The sequence below is a fragment of the Pinus tabuliformis genome, chromosome J (assembly GCF_031772625.1).
Source record: "Pinus tabuliformis cultivar Carrire ecotype Pingquan chromosome J, CPIR1, whole genome shotgun sequence".
NCBI classification, from domain to species: domain Eukaryota; kingdom Viridiplantae; phylum Streptophyta; class Pinopsida; order Pinales; family Pinaceae; genus Pinus; species Pinus tabuliformis.
This window is the reverse complement of record NC_142295.1, coordinates 139,059,441-139,075,284: the sequence shown is the minus strand read 5'-3', so window position 1 is coordinate 139,075,284 and position 15,844 is coordinate 139,059,441. Positions and strand designations below refer to the sequence as shown.

General features: G+C 37.5%; 1 pseudogene across 1 annotated transcript; it reads right to left on the bottom strand.

Annotated features, from left to right (window-relative positions):
* Positions 1-426: 426 nt before the first annotated feature.
* On the bottom strand, positions 427-14,829 carry LOC149226019 (cytochrome P450 720B2-like; annotated as a pseudogene). Its single transcript, XR_016246997.1, has 9 exons — positions 14,588-14,829; positions 13,996-14,323; positions 8,410-8,559; positions 8,088-8,325; positions 7,881-7,973; positions 7,523-7,601; positions 919-1,046; positions 699-817; positions 427-577 (listed from the first exon to the last, which is right to left on the bottom strand). The product of XR_016246997.1 is annotated as a cytochrome P450 720B2-like (transcript).
* Between the last annotated feature and the right edge of the window lie 1,015 nt (positions 14,830-15,844).

The following is a 15,844-nucleotide window of genomic DNA, read 5'->3' as shown; positions in this document are numbered from 1 at the left end:
ATGTCTTTGTCTCCATTGGTTATGAAATTTTCTATTTTGTTTTTCAATTACAATTTATTTCTCAATATATCCACAACTTGGAACCTTGCTTAAACAACTTTTTTATCACTTCGAACCTTACTTAAACAAGGATATCCAATAATAGTTGATTAATACATTATCCCCATGAAAATCAAAGTCCTCACGGTTCAATATAGGAAATACATAAGTATATGATTAATACATTATCCTCACACTTCAATACAGGAAATACACGAATATCCTTGAAATCTACTCACACCAAGAGACATGATATTTATATGTCCATAGCGGGGCAACTATTGTTTTAAGCTTCATACTTATTTACGGTTTTTAATACTCCACATTGCATGAATCAAATCGTATTATAATGTGATTAATTATCCATTCTTTCAAACTTATTTACTGTTTCTAATACTCCATATATTGCATCAATCAAATCCTATTATACTGCGATTAATCATCCATTTGTTCTTGAGGATGTAGACGGATCAGAAAGCCTTTAGTCAAGTGAGAAACAGGAAAGTAGGAGATCTTATCATCATCCAATGGCTCCCATCTACAAATATTAAGACAATTTTAGCACATTCTTGTAAAACACAATGTACATGTACAACGTTCATAAAATTGATGTCTTATTTATCTTGCTGTGAATGAAGTATAAGAATGAAGCACATGACCTGAATTTGGTGATGAAGTGATGGAGAAAGAGGCCCAGCTCAAGTTTTGCCAGATGCATTCCTGGACAGAGCCTGAGCCCCCCTCCAAAAGGCATAAAAGAGGGGTTCTTGTAGAGCTCCTGCAATATAAAGTCCGAAAGATTACTAACAAAATTAGACACAGAAAGATTACTAAGAGAATTAATTACATGAAGTGACGGTTTTGATGCTAATTAATTACATTATTTTCCAGAATCTGTTGCCAACGCCATGGGTCAAACTTGAGCGGAGAAGAATGGTACTTGTCGTCCAGATGGATGCCGTTCATAAGCACCAAGACTGACCACCCTTTTGGGATGACAAAGCCTCCTGATAACACAAGTTTATGATGATCATATTTGCACCGAAAAGATTAAAGGAAATGCTGGAATTAGAAGTATGAGTTGAGATTTTTGTTGGGGATTTTTCTGGTATAATCCCAAAAACAAACAAATTGAACACACATAGGCAATGCTCTGTTTTCTTCTCTCCACAAGATCTTTTGCATAGGGAAACTTTAAAAAAAAAATTGTCTGAGAACATTGTATTCATTAAAATATAATGTCTGATACATATTCATCCTCTTTTACTGAGAGGGATTCACCAAAAAAAATACATTCAGCCAACAAAAACAAAACTCTGTCTCCTCCTGAGAATTTACACTGTTGGTGTGTAAAAACCCATTTACATTTACTGGTGTAAAACTATTTTTACATGTACTGCTGTAAAAAAAAATTTACATATGCTTCCTCAAAAATATTATGTGCTCCACTTCGTTTGGACTATAAAAAAAACTTGCATTTCAACCTGGTTATTTTTACATTGCACTACTGTGCATTCACATTCACACTGTTGTGAAAAACCTATATTACATTTGCAAGCTGCTCCCAGTTCTCTTTACTCGCACTGCTGTGCATTCATTTCACTCTTAAACAATAAAACTACTCTAGCAATAGTCCGTCAACCGTTGATTTTCCCTCGCGGAATCAGATGGCTGGTATGAATATCGGAAGGCCCTTTGTTACCGAGCTTTACGTTCCGATATGGCGGTGATTTTGCAAAAACGTTCAGGACACGTGTCAAGATTTGATTGTATCGGAGTCAATTATACAGAAACTGCTTTCACCACAAAAGCAGTCCGAAATGATTCAGGTGGTTTGTGGTTTCGCTGCAACGGTTTTGGTGAATTAACTCGCACGGTTCAATAGTTGAAATTATATTTTCAACACTCCCCTTTAATTTCAACTGCTGGGCATTCGGTCATACCCAGACACTTCCTCAAAAATTCAAAGCTTTTCTGATCCAATGGCTTTGTCAAGATGTCTGCTACCTATTCTTGAGTCCTGCAATGTTCTAAGACAATTTCTCCATTGTTCACCAATTCTCTGATGTAGTGAAACCTTGTATCAATGTGTTTCGTTCTCTTATGAAACACTGAATTCTTTGACAATGCAATAGCTGAGCTATTGTCACAAAAAAATCACTGTCGATTTTGCCTACTCTTGGCCTAAGCTCCTCAACATTATTCTCATCCAAACTGCTTGACATGCTGCTGCTGTAGCTGCCACATATTTAGCCTCTGCTGTAGACAATGCTACAATGGACTGCTTCTTAGAAGCCCATGAAATGGCTCCTGAACCCATGTGAAAGACATAACCAGAAGTGCTTTTCCGATCATCTACACTTCCAGCCCAATCACTATCAGTGTATCCAATTAAATCTGAATATTCTGAGACATTATATAAAATGCCAAACCTTTTTGTACCTTTAACATACATCAAAATTCTTTTTGTTGCCTGCCAATGTGCCTCCTTTGGCCTCTCCATTAATCTGGAAATTAAACTAACAGCAAACATAATGTCAGGCCTAGTAGTTGTTAAATACATAAGGCTGCCAACAATACTCTTGTACAAACTAGGATCAAAATCCTTGCTGATGTCCTCTCTGCTGAGTTTTAATCCCATTACTATGGGAGTGATTGCTGCTTTGCATTGTTGCATGTTAAATCTGCCCAACACTTGATTTACATATCTAGCTTGTGAGATAAAAATTCCTTTTTCATTTTGATCTACTTCTATGCCTAAGAAGTATCTCAAGAAACCCATGTCAGTCATTTCAAATTCCTCTTTCAAGACTGATTTAAAATTCTCAATGAGCTGATCATCATTACGTGTGAAAATAACATCATTAATATACAACACAACAATTAAAATTTTACCATCCTTTTCTTTGATGTAGACGGTGGGTTCTCCTTCACACTTGTCAAATTCATTATCCAATAGATATGAATCTATCCTGCTGTACCATGCTCTTGGCGCTTGCTTCAGCCCATAAAGAGCTTTCTTCAATTTGCACACTTTGTGCTCTTCACCTTTCTTCTCATAGCCTAGAGGTTTTTCAATGTAAACCTCTTCCATTAACACTCCATTTAGGAATGCTGACTTCACGTCCATTTGGTAAACTTTCCACTTGTTTTGAGCTGCTATGGACAACACTACTCTCACGGTTTCCATTCTTGCAACCGGTGCGAAAGTCTCCTCATAATCTCTCTCATATTGCTGCTTGTACCCTTTGACAACCAGCCTTACCTTGTGTCTTTCTATCTTGCCTTCAGCATTGCTCTTGGCCTTGTAAACCCATTTGACTCCAATGACTTCTTTACCTTTTGGTAGCTCAACCAAATCCCATGTTTTGTTTCTCTCTATGGCATTCATCTCCTCATCCATAGCTTCTATCCATTTCTTATCTTTAATTGCATCTTCGAAATGAATAGGATCATCAACATGACAATAGAAGGCAAATGAGGAATTTATTCCTTCATCATAAATGTCACTTAGATTTCTAAACTTCTTATCTCGTTCATTTGGTGTGCAAGTGCTTGAAGATGCACTTGAATTTCCTCCTTGTGGTGTGCTTGGAGAAGCACTTTCATTTATCCTCAATGGTGTCCCTTGCTATCCTTGTGTTGGCGCTGCTGTTTGGGGATGCATTTCAGCCACCTCCTCATCATCTTCATCATGAGACAAACAATTTTTAACATTCACTGTTTTCTCTATGCTTCCATCCCAAGCTTCCTCCTCAATGAATTGAACATCTCTGCTGACAAAAAACTTCTTGGTAGATGGGATATACAACCTGTAAGCTTTGGATTCCTCACTGTATCCAATGAAGATACATTTCTCCCCTTTGCTGTCCAACTTCCTCCTTAGCTGATCTGGTATGTGTGCATAGGCCACACATCCAAAAACTCTCATGTGGGTGACTCCTTGCTTTCTCCCACTCCATGCTTCTTCCGGCACTTTGTTCAACACTGCTTTTGTAGGACACCTGTTCAAAATGTACACTGCACAATTTACAGCTTCAGCCCAATAATCATTTGGCAAGTGCTTTGCCTTCAACATGCTCCTCGCCATATCCATGATGGTCCTATTCTTCCTTTCAGCAACTCCATTTTGCTGTGGGGTGTACCTAGCTGTAAACTGTTTGTGAATTCCATTTTCTCTACAAAATCGTAGGAACTCCTTGGAGATATACTCACCTCCTCTGTCAGTTCTCAAAACTTTTATATGCAGCCCGCTTTGGTTCTCCACAAGTGCTTTGAAATTTCAGAATTTTTCAAACACTTCACTTTTGTTTTTAAGAAAATATACCCAAGTTTTTCTTGTAAAGTCATCAATAAATGTTAGGAAATATTGGCTGCCTGCTAATGATGGAGCTTGCATCGGTCCACATAAATATGAGTGGATGATCTCTAAGGGTGTCTTTGCCCTTATGCTTTTACCTGATGGAAAACTTTCTCTATGTTGTTTCCCCAAAATGCAACCTTCACAAAGGCTGTCTGATTTCTCTATCAATGGTAATCCTCTTACCATTCCTTTTCTGCTTAACAAGTTTAGACCTCCAAATTTGAGATGTCCAAATCTCAAGTGCCATAACCAATTTTCATCCTTTGGCACGCTTTGGAAAGCCTCTTGAGTGACTGCTGCAATTTCTCCTTTGTTTTTCAAATCTGCCCTTATTCTGAGAGGGAATATCGTGTTCCTTGTCATCTTCACTTCAACAATGCATCTTTTGCTGGGTGCTATATCCATGATGGTGCATACATCATTTTCAAAGAAAACATTGTAACCCTTTTGAACAAGTTGTCCAATACTCAAGAGGTTACATCTCATTCCAGGGACATAGTAGACATCTGCTATGGTTTTCTTCTCACCCTTCTTTGTAAATATTTTTACCTCTCCTTTTCCCATAACAGAAGTTTTGCTATCAGTTCCTAGTGTGATTTCTGATTTCACATTTTTATCCAGGGCAGAAAAGAGAGCTATGTTTCCTGTCATATGGTTGCTGCAACCTGAGTCTAAAAACCATATGTCATCACTGTTTGTTTTAGCCATGTTATAAGCTAACAACACATTATCTTGGCTGATGTTTTCTCTAGTGACATTTGCATTTTGTCTATTACTCATATCATGTTGCTTCTTCCTACATTCACTGGCATAATGCCCATATTTTTTACAATAATAGCATTGGACATTGGATTTTTCATACCTTTGTCCTTGAGCATGATGTTGTCCTCTTTGTTGGTTGCTGCCTTGGCCTTGGTTCTGATTTGGATTGCTGCCTCTTCCTTGAGCATTTGCTGGACTGTTCCTTCCACCTCTGTTCTGGCTTCTGCCTCTTCCTCTCTTGTTTCCTCTGCCTTGACCTCTTCCTCTTCCAAAAGACATCTGGGTCTTAAAGGCTTGTTCTAGAGATGAGTTTTCATTTCTACTCAACCTATGCTCATGTGTTATCAGTGATGCATGAAGCTCATCAACCGAAAAGTTTGAGAGATCCTTTGTCTCTTCTATGGTGGTGACAATCACATCAAACTTTGAGGGTAGGACCCTCAACAGTTTCTCCACAATCCTCCTTTCTTCAAGTGTTTCTCCATGAGTCCTCATCTGTGTGACCAGACCAATCACATGTGTGAAGAATGAGTCAATATTGTCTGACTCCTTCATGCTCATATTCTCAAAATCTCTCCTCAGCAATTGTAGTTTTGCTGTCTTCACTTTCTCCATGCCTTGATAGGTTGTTTTGAGGGTTTTCCATGCTTCATTGGATGTCTTAGCTGCTGCTATCCTTGGAAACACACTCTGGTCCACTGCTTGATACAACAATACAATGGCTTTTACATCCTTCTTCCTATTGCTCTTCAGCAGATCTCTCTCTGCCTGTGTCAAACTGTTAAACTCTTCTTCATCTGCTGGTTCTTCAAACCCATATTCAACAAGTTCCCATAGATCTTGTGAGACAAACAGGTCTCTCATTGTTATGGCCCAGTAGTCATAGTTTTTCCCATTAAACTGTGGGAACTAGGTCTTAAACATACCCATACTAATGCTGGTGCTAGCCATTCCTTGCATCCTCAACTATGCTTCAATTTCTTGACTATGTATTTTAAAACACTGACTGTTTTAGCAGTAACAAAAAGAAAACTTTGAGGAATACCTGAATCTTTTGCCTGAGACTTCACTTTGCTGGCGAAGATTTACTGTTGTAACAAAAGACTCCTCCCTTCAGCTTTTTGAACACCTTCAAAGAGCCTAAGCCTGCTCTGATACCACTGTTGGGGATTTTTCTGGTGAAATCCCAAAAAAAAACAAATTGAACACACAGAGGCAATGCTCTATTTTCTTCTCTCCACAGGATCTTTTGCATAGGGAAACTTTAAAAAAAAAAATGTCTGAGAACAGAGTATTACACCACCAGAAAAGGATTTCTATTCATTAAAATATAATGCCTGATACATATTCATCCTCTTTTACTGAGAGGGATTCACCAAAAATACATTCAGCCAACAAAAACAAAACTCTGTCTCCTCCTGAGAATTTACACTGCTGGTGTGTAAAAACCCATTTACATTTACTAGGGTAAAACTATTTTTACGTGTACTGCTGTAAATTTTTTTTTACATATGCTTCCTCAAAAATATTATGTGCTCCACTTCGTTTGGACTATAAAAAAAACTTACATTTCAACCTGGTTATTTTTACGTTGCACTGCTGTGCATTCACATTCACACTGCTGTGAAAAACCTATATTACATTTGCAAGCTGCTCCCCTGTTCTCTTTACTCGCACTGTTGTGCGTTCATTTCACTCTTACACAATACAATGTCAACTAACTACAAAATAAAACTACTCTAGCAATAACGCACGAGCTCCTATTTTTTTGGATATTACATTGCGTATATGATATAACAAAGTGACCATACCTTTCTTTAAATTCACCATACCTTCGTGCATAAAAAAATATTAAAATTTAGAACTCTTACCAAAACTTCTACGGACACAATTAATACATTAAATTTCTTTTCCAGTCGTCAACCAAAATTTTCACGGCACGTTAAATTTAATTTGCTGCAGGTTCGAGAAGTCCGTCAACTGTTGATTTGCCCTCGCGGAATCGGACGGCTGGTATGAATATCGGAAGGCCCTTTGTTACCGAGCTTTACGTTCCGATATGGCGGTGATTTTGCAAAAACGTTCAGGACGCGTGTCAAGATTTGATTGTATCGGAGTCAATTATACGGAAACTGCTTTCACCGCAAAAGCGGTCCGAAATGAGTCAGGCGGTTTGTGGTTTCGCTGCAGCGGTTTTGGTGAATTAACTCACACGTTCAACAGTTGAAATTATATTTTCAACAATTTTATGTGTTTCAAACCTTCCAGGAAAAGTATATATACATAAATAAAATTGTGAGTTTCAGTAGAAACATGAATATCAATCAAGAAGAGTAAAAACAATATATTATTAAATGCCTTTAATTTTAATGTCTGCTATTGCTTCTCTGAAAACCGTTGGAGCAACGTTGGCGAGACGATGTGTTTCATTTATGACCTGGGAATTGAACAAATACAAACACGATCAATCATCTCGACACCATATATCTGGTCTCAAATATAACAATTATCAAAGTTTAGGGTAACTGAAAAAAAAAAAACCTAAGGCAACACAAATTGATAAAAGCTACGGGAAAATTTTAAATGATCTTGATGAATTCATTTATATATATAAACATATGTTACAAAATTTGTAATGACGATAAAAAAATTCTAACAACCTATCAACAAACAGAAATCGTATGGATTGTCATGAAAGCAGTAACTAATTTCATACACACTGGGTGAATTTCAGGGACTGGTAGTCATCCCAATTGAGGCTTTGGTTTCTTGGACTCCCCTTTCTCTTTAACAGAGCGTTGAGTTCCGCCTGTGTGGTGCATATTCCACCATTAGTGCAGTCCAAGATATGAAATGCTTTTATTTAGAATACCAATACCAATACGAAATATGAAATGCTTTTATTTATAATACTTTGACACACCTTCAGCTCCCGAAGTGCCTGGGGACAGTCCGTGAGAAATTTGATAGCAAAATGCCATCGCTGAGGCTGAGGTCTCGTGACCAGCGAAGAGCAGGAATAGTACAAAATCTGCTATAACTTCTTCTGAATGCAAGTCTTCTTTCAAGAGTTCTCCTAAGAAATCATTATGGACAGCTTCTGGATGCTGCCTTCTGTGCTTTATACCCTCATTAATCTTTTTTATCAGAAACTCTCTGGCCTGCAGCGATGCTAGTCATTACTCATCCCGTAAGAACCAATCAAATTAGTAATCAGTAAAATAAAGGAGAAAAGTATTGAGTACCTTCGATCCTTTCCAGTACGCTGGACCCGAGATTCTAATAGGAACGACAACGAAAGCTTTAGAAAAATCGCTGAATGCCTTACCGATCTCTTCCGTCTCCTTGGACGGAGATAAGTCCAGCAATTGTTTTGCCATCAAATTCAGAACAAGCTGTAACAAATATCACATGTGAGACAAATCCAATTTAAACGGAAAACAGTTAGTTTACCACCATACATACCACATGGGAGACAAATCCAATCTGATACCATTAATAAAAGGCAGGTTTCGTAGTTCAATTTGGTTTGATTTCGATAAATGTTTAATAAATCCATAAAGATTAATGGTTAAATAATGCGTAGCTTTTCTACACTTTAAAGAATGCTTATAGAGTGCATAGCTTTTCTAGAATTTAAAGAATGCTTAAAGAATGCATAGATTTTTCTAAAAGTCAAAGAATGATTAAACTGTTGGGAATAATGCTTAATTAATTATCTAAATTTCTATTTAGTGTTCTGTGCAAAATTAAGCCAGATTGTTAGTTGTAGTAGTGCTGGAAATTAGCTGTAATGTGAGTAGATTTGTTTCAGAGTTGATTTTAGTAATAGTTTTACTATTTAATAATGTAGTTAATAGTTGAATTAATATATGAGATTTGCAACATTTTTTAGCTCACACAGTAAATGTGTTTCTTAATTGTTTTATTTTTTTTATATGTATTTTTCTTCATAGTACTATTGGCTTCTCAATTGGCTTGAAATAATTCATTTCATATTCTACAAGTGGTATCAGAGCAGGTAAAATTATTTTGGGTTAAAGTTGTATTGTTGGAATTTCGCCAAAGTTAATCATGTCGAATTCTAACCAGATGCTAGTTCCAGAATTTGATGGCAACGATTATGATTATTGGTGCATTAAGATGCTAAGCTTTTTGATTGGAAAAGATTTGTGGGAGATTGTTGAATGAGGATATGAGGAGCTAGCTGATTGGAATGCTCTTACAGCTAATGAAAGAATAGCAAGAAAGGAAGCAAGAAAGAAGAATGCTCAAGCTTTGTTTCACATTCAGATAGCTCTTGATAAGAGCTTATTTCCAAGAATATCAGGAGCAAAAACCGCCAAAGCTGCCTCGGAGACTCTACAAGAAGCTTACCAAGGTAGTGATCAAGTTAAGGTGGTCAAGCTTCAGATGTTGAAGCGAGAGTTCGAGAATTCGAAGATGCAAGAAGCTGAAAGTATCAGCGACTATTGTGTGAGAGTCAAAGATGTACTCAATAAAATGGCTACACTTGGAGAAGTTGTAAGTAATGAAGTTTTAATTAAAAAAGTATTGAGATCTTTAACACATAGATGGAATCATGTTGCAATAATCATGGAAGAAAGTAAGGATTTGAAAAAACTACAGTTTGATGAATTCGTTGGATCTTTGATGTCTCATGAAGAAATATTGAAGGAAAGTTTTGAAGCTCTAGAGAAAGCTTTTTCCTAGAAATTACAAATTACAAAGAATGAAGATGCAAGTAGCAGCAGTACCAAAAGCCATCAAGGTCAAGGTAAATGGAAAAGCCAAAATTATTCAAGAGATAGAGGAAGAGGTGGCTCAAGTGGAAGAGGTAGTTTTAGAGGAAGAGGTGGAGGTAGATTTGATAAGAGAAATGTTAAATGTTACTATTGTAATAGGTATGGTCACTTTGAAAGAGAATGCAGATTGAAAGAAGGTAAAAATGCTAATTATGCTCAAGGAAATTGTGAGTATCCTCGAGATCACTTTTTTTTATTTTATGCCAAAGGTGAAAATACTACTAAAGATGTTTGGTATCTAGATTCTGGATGCTCTAACCATATGATAGGGAATGAGAAGTTGTTTTCAGCAAAGGATGGAAGTTTCAAATCCAAGATCGAGCTTGGTGATGATAAGTCACTGGAGGTTGCTGCTAAAGGAGCTATGGAGGTCCAAACAAAAGAAGGTATAAAGAGTATTCATGACATTTATTATACTCCATAATTGAAGCATAATTTGTTGAGTGTTGGGAAGCTCTGTAAGAAAAATTATAAAGTAGTCTTTGAAATTAAGACATGTACTATCTATGATAAGAATAAGGGAAATAGGGTGATCACTGTTGTGCCTATGACAAGAAATAGGATGTTTCCCTTGAGGTTTGATGAACAATAACAACAATCTTGCTAATATGGCTTATGAGGATTCAAGTTGGTTATGGCATCTTAGGTATGGGCATTTAAATTTTCAAAGTTTGAAGTTTCTAACCTCACATGCATTAGTTTCTGGTTTGCCCAAGGTAGAAAAGCATAAGGAGGTTTGTGAAGGATGTGCTAAAGGAAAGCATGCAAGGGAAAGGTTTCCAAAGGGAAGTGCATGGAGGTCTCATTACCCACTTCAGCTTATTCATTTAGACATATGTGGTCCTATGCAGACTAAGAGTTTGGGTAAGTCATCATATTTCATCACTTTTATTGATGATTACTCACGAAATTGTTGGGTATATTTTTTGAAGGCCAAAAGTGAAGCCCTTGATACATTCAAAAAGTTCAAAGCCCTTGTAGAAAATGAGAGAGGGTGCAAGATCAAATGTTTTCGAACTGACCGTGGGCGAGAATTCCGCTCAAAAGCTTTCCAGAGTTATTGTGATATGAATGGCATCAGGAGGCAGCATACTACAACATACACACCCTAGCAGAATGGCATAGCTGAAAGAAAAAATCGTACTGTGGTTGAAATGGAAAGATGCATGCTACAAACTAAGGGATTGAGCAACACTTATTGGGGAGATGCGGTTGCTACAACAGTATACATCCTCAACCGTAGCCCCACCAGTGCACTGGAAAATATGACTCCTTATGAAGCTTGGTATGGAAAAAGGCCTAATGTTAATCATTTCAAAGTTTTTGGCTGTTTGGCTTATGCGCATGTACCTGATCAGAATAGAAAAAAGTTAGATGAAAAGAGTGAGTTATGTATTTTTATTGGGTATAGTGAGACAAGAAAGGCTTATAAATTGTATAATCCTCTAACTAACAAGCTTATTGTCTCAAGAGATGTAATTTTTGATGAAGGGGGAGTTTATGGTCATCAAAAAGGCCATGTTGAGAAGAAAAAATCTGTTTTGAATGATGATATAATTGTTGATAATGATCATGAGCAACCAACTAATGTTTCTGTAACGAGTGGCTTAACTCCACCAAGCAGCCCTTCATCAATTTCTTCAACATCAAGTTCAAGTCCAACTTCTTCTCCAAGTTCTACAAGGAAGGTAAGAAGATTGAGTGATATTTATGAAAGGAGTGCAAATCAAGCACATGAAGAAAGCCCAATAGGTGAGATAGTCAATTTTGCTTTATTAGCCAAGGCTGAATTTGAACCATCATGTTTTGAAGATGCATGTACTAATGAGGTTTGGATGCAAGCCATGCAAGAAGAGATGGATTCCATTCAAAGGAATGACACTTGGAAGTTGACAGAGCTTCCACATGACAAGAAAAAGATTGGCACCAATGGGTCTATAAGACTAAATTTAACAGTGATGGGAGTGTTGAAAGACACAAAGCAAGATTAGTTTCTAAAGGATTCACATAGAAGTATGGAATTGATTATGAAGAGACATTTGCACCAGTAGCAAGACAGGAGACCATTAGAATGTTGATTTCATTAGCAGCTCATAAAAGGTGGAGCATACATCATATGGATGTGAAAAGTGCCTTGTTGAATGGGTACTTAGAAGAGGAAGTATATGTGGAGCAGCCACAAGGTTTTGAAGTGGAAGGAAAGGAGAATAATGTCTACAAGTTGAAGAAGGCTTTGTATAGCCTTAAGCAAGCACCAAGAGCGTGGTATGCAAGGATTGATGGATACCTTCAGGAAAATGGCTTCTAGAGAAGTAAGAATGATCCTACCCTTTACTACAAACAAGAAGGTATTGATATTTTAACCATAAGTTTGTATGTTGATGATCTATTGTATATGGGTAGTAGTTCTAAGATGAATGATAAATTCAAAGCTGCTATGATGAATGAATTTGAGATGAAAGATCTAGGCATCATTAAAAAATTTCTAGGAATGGAGGTTTATGAAAGTAAGGATGAGATTTTCATTTGTCAGACAAAGTATGCACAGGATATGCTAAATAAATTTGATATGCTTGATTGTCATCCACCCCCTACTCCAAGTGCTCATGGAGAGGTGTTATGTAGAGATGATGGTGCTGATTTAGTTGATGAGAAAACTTACAAAAGTATTGTGGGGAGCTTGATATTTCTAACCCACACAAGGCGTGATATTACATATTTAGTTTCACTTGTTTCAAGGTATATGACAAATCCATCTGAAATACATATGAAAGCAGCCAAGAGGATTTTAAGGTATGTGAAAGGCACTCTAAATTTTGGTATTCATTACTACTCTTCTGAAAAGTTCAATCTTGTTGGATTTAGTGATTCAGATTGGGGAGGTAGTCTTGATGATGGTAAGTCCACATCTGGAAATTGTTTCTCTTTCGGTTCTTGTTTGATTACATGGAGCTCAAAAAAACAAAGCATTGTTGCCGTGTCATCCACAGAAGCGGAGTATGTTGCACTTACCTCAGCAGGTACATAAGCTCCTTGGCTTAGAAAAATTTTGGAAGAAATTGGAGAAAAACAAATTCAGCCTACAGTGATTTATTGTGATAATGTAAATGCCATCAAGTTAGCAAAGAATCTAGTTCATCACAGTAGGACAAAGCATTTTGACCTTAAATATCACTTCATTAGAGATTTGGTGCAGAAGAAGGATATTGAATTGAAGCATATAAATACTCAGCATCAACTAGCAGATATCTTCACCAAAGCAGTTGCAAAAGATCAGTTTTTAGCACTACGAGATAAGATAGTAAATCCTCATTAATCATTAAAGGGGAGTGTTGGGAATAATGATTAATTAGTTATGTAAATTTCTATAGCAAATTGTTAGCTGTAGTAGGCTGTAATGTCAGTAGAATTGTTTCAGAGTTGATTTTAGTAATAGTTTTACTATTTAATAATGTAGTTAATAGTTGAATTAATATATGAGAATTGCAGCATTTTTTAGCTCACACAGTGAATGTGTTTCTTAATTGTTTCATTTTTTTTTATATGTATTTTTCTTCATAGTACTGTTGGCTTCTCAATTGGCTTCAAATAATTTATTTCATATTCTACCTAAAGAATGCATAGACTTTGTAAAATTCAAAAACTGTATGGATTTTTTTAGAATTTGAAGAATGCATTTAAATTTAAAGAACGTATAGATAGAAGAATTTTCCTGATGGAATTGCGTATAGGATTGTGAAATTTTTCTGATGGAGAGTCTACCCTAAGAATTGAGAGTATGTTCCTATACACAGTTACATCAGGAAGTGTTTTTGAATTGAGAGCATGTTCCTATACACAGTTACATGAGGAAGTTTTCTTTAAATATACAGATTTTCTAAAATTCAAAAAGTTGTATATTTTCTAAAATTCAAAAAATACACAACTTCTCTAGAACTTAAAAAGTGCTTGAAGAATGGATAGATTTTCTAAACTTCAAAGAATGCTTATTCATATTTTTGGAATCGATTTCTTGATGGCGCTTACCTCATGGCACTCATGATAAAGATGGATATGGCCCTAAGCTTGCCACTGGGCGAAGGTGCTGTGCAGAATGCTCTGTATGTCCTCCATGAAGTGCATACTCAGCCTCTCGAACCTAAGGAAATTTACGGCCGTTCCGTGGAGCTTCTTCTGGAGATCTCCATACACCGAAAGCAAACCGTATTTGCCGATGAGTTTTCGAAAAGGTCTCAGATAGCTGGATTGAACCAGCCTGCCTTCGTGTTGCAGAATATACTTGTTGAATTCTGGGTCCACAGACACAATCATTCGAGATCTTCCAAACAAATTTGTTCCGAATATCTTCCCATACCTGCGCAGTTCAGTACTTTAGCTCTCGATCTTGAACGTTAAAATTAAGAGTACCTTAGCTCTCGATCTTGAACGTTAAAATTAAAGAATGCATTAAAGAATTTAAAGAATGCATAGATTTTCTAAAGAATTAACAGTACCTTAGCTCTCGATTCTGAACGTTAAAATTAACAGTACCTTAGCACTCGATCTTCAACGTTAAAATTAAAGAATGAATTAAAGAATGCTTAAAGAATGCATAGATTTTCTAAAGAATTAACAGTACCTGTGCTCTCGATCTTCAATGAATCGGCGTGGTTGAGAAATGGAATTAATCCCTCGCATGAAGCTCAAGGTCTCTCCAATCAATGGCCACCCACTGGAACCGGGAGGCAAATTGTAGCCTCGACTGTCCTCCCTCCACACTATTCTGTAGAGTTGAAGCAGTAACATCGTCAGAACGAAACAGACCAAGCCCACCAGCCATGCATATGTGACCGTTTCCACCATTACCCCCAATTCAATGCTTTCCTCGGAGCACAACTACCCCCTCTCTTACTTTGAATGCTATAATATACACTACGCTTAAATTGTTCCCCACTGCCCCCTACGATTCCGTGTTCTGGCATAGGATTCCAAATGTTTTTGTCCACTTCCCATGCCTCGCCCGCTACTTTGATTGGATTCTCCTTTTTGTTGTGTGCGCGGGCTAATTCATCCTGAAACCAGTACACCATCTGCTTGAATAACCTCGTGGTCCTGATGCCAGTCTGAGCAACCACTTGCAAATGGTTCCAGTTTGATGGTTACATTGTGTTGGTGTGCTATTGTTTTCTACTGTAGGCCAGAATTTCAAAATGTACCTCAGAATTTCAAAATATTAGATTTGATGTATAAATTGGTTGGTAAACTTAACTCTCAAATTAAATGGTTAGTACATGTTTAATTTAATGTGTCCAAAGAGTTTCACTCCAACACTCAATGGTTAGGGGAGGGTCGCCAATACATGTGCGCCCTCCCGCCACGTCAGTTTATGACGCGTCAACCCACATGGCTCCGGTACGACACCTGTCCACCGTGGAGCTGGCCGTGTGGGCTATCACCTCGCGTCTTAAAACTCCTCCTTCGCGCCATTTGAAAGGTTGGTCTGGGCTCATTTCTGCGATGTTCCATTTTCCCTTTGTCTTTCTGCTTGGGACCGGTTGTTGGGCGAAGCCCCCCACCGAAGATGGCGCGGGACGGCCCTATGACCTGCGCGCATGGTGGTTAGAACGTGTGTTGGGGGAATGCTGTGTTCGGTTGACAGGGTTTGTATTGTTGCGCGCAGAGTCGTTTATTCGTGTGCTGGTGCGAAGCTTTGATGGAGTTTCAGGGTTTCTGGCTGGGACAGCGGTTCTGCTTTTCTTGTGCTTTTCCGCCTGGATTTCTTGGTCGTTCTGGAATGCAAGTTGTTTAACATGGAATGCCGGTTGTTTAGCATTTCTCTGGTGGTGGTCTTATTCGGCGATTTTGTTGTTTGGGGAGGAGTCGGTTGCCATTCTAC